Source organism: Argiope bruennichi, chromosome 9, assembly GCF_947563725.1.
Source record: "Argiope bruennichi chromosome 9, qqArgBrue1.1, whole genome shotgun sequence".
Lineage (NCBI taxonomy): Eukaryota > Metazoa > Arthropoda > Arachnida > Araneae > Araneidae > Argiope > Argiope bruennichi.
This window is the reverse complement of record NC_079159.1, coordinates 15727543-15732551: the sequence shown is the minus strand read 5'-3', so window position 1 is coordinate 15732551 and position 5009 is coordinate 15727543.

Genomic DNA, 5009 nt, shown 5'->3' with positions numbered 1-5009 from the left:
CTTGATTAGCAAATCATTAATTGTATTCTTTCCTTTAATATCATTGATTTACTGCTTCGTTAATAACTTATCTATATAAATCAAAGATTTGTATAGTTTAATCACCAAATTTCTTCTTCAATATATCCATGAGAAATAAATTATCTAGAACATGCAAAAGTTATTTTTAGATTTCGAACAATTCAAAAAAATTTACTGCTTCAACAATCCAGAGTTATGAGGGTAAGCTACAAATACTATTGGGTTTCCGAACGCCAAAAAGGCTTGTAATTATGTAAAGAGATTCAAACCAATTTTTTAAAATTCTCATTACAAATATTTTTAACGTTTTCTGTTAGTATTTTTTGCTTCCAAATCACTCTTTTTGCTGAACATATTGCCGCATTGAAAATAGGTAGTCGACTCTCCATGGCCGAATGGTCATAGCACTGGTCTCTTAATCAAGATATCGCAAGTTCGAATCCCGCTAGAGAAAATACGATTTACAGTCGGTGTAAATATCTAACTCCTTTATTTTATGTTTTCCTTTATTTCATGTTCCATAAGATTCTGGACCTTTCTTTAGTTTACCAGATAAGTGTTCTGGACTTTTCTTACTGTCTCCAGAAAAGTATTCTGGAACTTTCCCTGCTAGTATAAAAGCAGAAGATCTGTCAGTCACTGTGTTCTGAGTTGAGTTAATAAATTGGTTTAGCTCTACTTCTTGTGTCTGTCATTGAGTTCCATACTCAAAGTACCTACGTGACAATATGTTTGAGTTTTCAAGTGCATTTGTGTTTGGCAATATTTGTTCATAATCTAGAAATTGTGTATCTTTCTTCTTTTTAATATATCTCATTTGCATATATATATATATATATATATATATATATATATATATATATATATATATATATATAATGTCGTGAACTATTATTGGTATGGCTTTATATGCTGTTTTTCATTAGAGATGTGTTGAGAATTTAAGTCATTACCTAAGATCAATACTACAGTAACTTTTTAACTGGTACTGCTTATTACCCATTGCTTTTGGAAACTCGATACAAATTCACTATGTCCCCCCTTTTCGCATTAAACAGCAGATCAGAAGACTATAACAGGTTTCATTTTTCGGTGTCTCTTCCACTACATGTTCACAATACCGGTGTCTTTCGGCATTTCTTCTCCTACATCTTTTAATAATCGTAAAGGTTATAGTATCAAAGACATGAAGTGGAGTTAGATTGTGTATACTTGATTTCATTTCTCATTAATCATACATAGGAATGGATATTGCCTGCGATGAGCCCGCATTATACCTTAGTAACCAATGAAATAGAATATAGGAAGTAGATAGATAGCTGGTCACAAGTTTAAAATAAGGGAACAAGTGACAAAAATTAGCAAAGGTCATAAATTTCGTAAACCACCACTTAGTTTCATTTGAAATGCAAGCATCAAATGAAATAAATATATACTATACTTGCAGTAAATACTACATAATATTTAAGTAGGAATTATAATACATTGTCTGATGAATTATAGATGTATACTTTTTCGTTCATTCTCCACTCAGGAAAATCAATTCAGTCCTTTGAATTTAAAACATAGATTAATCCTGCTGTAGAACATTCCAACATGACGGTGATCAGCAGTTCGTAGAATGCATAGTCTGTTAAGAATTCAGTTAACCACGTGGTCTTCTTGGGCGGAGCTAGATGTAAATCATGTAAATACCACGTAGTCTCATTGTTGATGTTAGTATACTTTTTTTGCCAGTAGAAGCGAACTTGATTCGTGTACTAGGGGTCTGTGATCTCGGCTCTCTCCCGAGAAATTTTATGTGTAGTTGTCTAGGTCTGCTACACTATGGTGTATGATCCCTTCTGTTGTTGATGTTACCAATAAGCCCCATAAAAGACAACCTGTGTCTTCAAGTCATTTCACCCATGCAACAATCTTCACTATCAAATAAATTATTGTGTTAAAAATAAAAGCAATAATTCTCAAAGTCGTCCACTCAGTCACCACGGAGTGGCTCAGTATCAGTAAGAATGATATAGACGGTCGCTGTATATATTACACTTGATTATCGTCTGTTAACTCTTCATACTCGACTGTTTCTTGAAGACATCGGGCATCTCCCACGACTCCAGGATGATGGTATGTTCAAAGTAGCCCATTGCCCATCAGTATTACATCCTGTCAGGCAATGGCGAAAGGAATTACACAATAACCATGCAAGTTAACACGTTGATGGCAGTACAACCTTGCTGAGACACTACTAAAATCAATACATTGTCTATAGGCGTAGCGTCACAACGCATAATTATAAAATTATGTGTTATGACAAAACGGAATAAGTCATTTACGTCTTAAGGCGTTCTATCATATCATTTCCATGAAGAAGCCTGAGGGCATACTGTCCATCAACATATTAAAATTCTGTCATAGTGTTATCATTTGCATTGTAGATCTATGTGATTTTTTGGAAGAAATTTGTAGATGAGATGTATGTCAATTCATGTATAGGAACTGATAAGAATTCAAAATTAAATGTAATAGAAAAGGAAAATGATTTATAATTTTGAAAAAAGAATTCTAATTCTATAGCATAGATTGGACCCAGGCAGTCAAGAAAAATAGGTACTAAATACATAATCCGAATGGTATTAATCGGAAAGGACTAGATACCCAAAGTTCCACTCCTCTTTAATTCTGACTGGTTTGAACATTAAGGTTTAATGTTGAATTAAAATAATTTTTAATAGCAAATCTTTTACCTTTGAGATGAAAAATATTTGCACACATTGCTGGATTCAATTCAAAGTAGAGGAAACCATGTTTGAATTAAATGAGTGAACAATCTCAGTGCTTGAGCACTTAGAGGTAGCTAGTAGCAAAAGGATAAACAGAAGTAATGTACCATTGGTGTGTCATTTGGGTAGGAAATAATTATTTATTATTTGCACTTAAAATGTAAATTGAAGCAATTTCTTAGATGCAATTTATATATAGGAAGAAGTTACAGAGATTTAAGGGCCTAACCATGCTGATACTTTTCATTATCTCAGGCACAAAGAATAGGAAAATAAGTATTTAAAATCATCAAAAAAATGTAGCTTTTAGATTGTAACGAATCCTCACATTTTAGATGTCTTTGATTCTAAACAAAAAAGTTTATCAGTGAGGAGACTCGGAAAAATTTTAAAAAAATCTAGCAAGATGAAATTTGGTATCTTTACATCACAACTGCTAATTTCAAACAAATTTTAGATGGCAACTATCGAGGGAAAGAGTATCTCTCTACTTTCAGTGAGCGCGTGAAAAAATAAAAAACACAATGAAATTTAAATTTATTGCGTTCAGTTGATAAGTTTGTAAAAATTCAGTAAATTCTGGGAAACAAATCCATCCAAAAGTTTCCTGTTTGTCTATCAGTTAATTCTTGTACATTTAAACATGGAACCTGAAAACCATATAATGTTAGATGTATTAATTTATTATGTGATCTTTTCATCAAAAATATAGATTATCGAATGTCGGTTTAGTGATATAGGGGGGAATGTTTAATTCTTTTCTATATTCGACGAAATTAAATTCAAAAAGTTTGGTATTAATTACGTGTCCTAGAAAGTAGGCGAACTAGAATGTGCGAAGGCAGAATGCACACGCAAGCATTTATTTCACTTCATTTCAAAAATTTCATAAATTGACCAAATTAATATTAAATTGTCTGTCAAATATTTTTTTCAAATTGGTCTGAATAAATAAATGTTAATATAATGAAATTAATTAATAGACTTATATTAAAACAATACAATAAAAATGAAATCTATGATTTTCATTTTTAAACAACGATTTTTAACAGACCGGGTAAATGCGAAATTCTTGAAATTTGACAAGTTTGCTAAAAGTAAATATTTTAATCAATCATGATCAAGTCTATTGTGCTTGAAGGAAATAAAAGTGTTGCATTTCTTGTAATATATCATCTAATATATGATTAATGTAATATATCATCTAATGATAAAATTTAAAGGCACAATGTAAAATCAAAGGAAAAAGATTTTTTACATGCAGTCGTTAGCTACCATTTTAAAATGCGTTATTATTTCAAATAATCAAAATAAAAATTAAAAAAATAGAATGTTTCAAAATTTAGATAAAGAGTTTGAAGTTTATATTCTTCGTGATATTATGATTTGAGTGCAAATATAAATCAGGTATGAAAAAGTTTTAATGAAATGTTTTTATTTAGAATATTTTGCTTTTTCGTTTTAATTTGTTATAATTCTATGTACAAAAAAATATCCTCTCGGCAAGCTGGAAGGCAAAGGTAGATCTTTCCTTTACATCTATAATAACTATCGGGCAGCATAGATAATTGATGTCAGAAACACTAAAAATTAGGGCTTTAAAATCACTTTTTAAACCCTAACGTCTAAGATATTGTAGTCATCATAAAACTATAAATGCAAAAGACGTCTGTTTTAATGAAGTCCTAATTTGGCTTATTAGATTTATTTTTCTATCTTCAATATTAAGAAAGTTAAAGCGAAATGAAAATTTCACCACCATTTCCACTCCCCTTTGAGCTAGATGGGTCATTTACGAACTCTTTCGAGATTTTTCAGTTTCTAACAACTTATTCCAAGCTAATTAAAGTCCAAACAAAATTACTCCAGCTACCCTATATCCTGTTCACAAGATAATGTGTGTAACGGAGAAGCAAACGATTGGACGAAGAGTGGCTTTGGATTCTAAGGATCATGATCGGTAAAGAAATAAAAAAATTTTTTCTAGAAATCATGTAATAAGAAACGCGCAGTAGGTATTCTTCCTATAAGAATGTATCTAAGATGATAGAATTATCCCTATAAGAATCTATCTACTCAGAAGAAAATGTTCGTATTTAAAATTCATTGAGTGAAAGTACTCTTCGATTTCCACCATAAGTTCCTGTTTCGTTTATCTTGATTCTAAACAAGATAACATCAGTTCCGTTGATTTCATCTAAACAGTTTCTC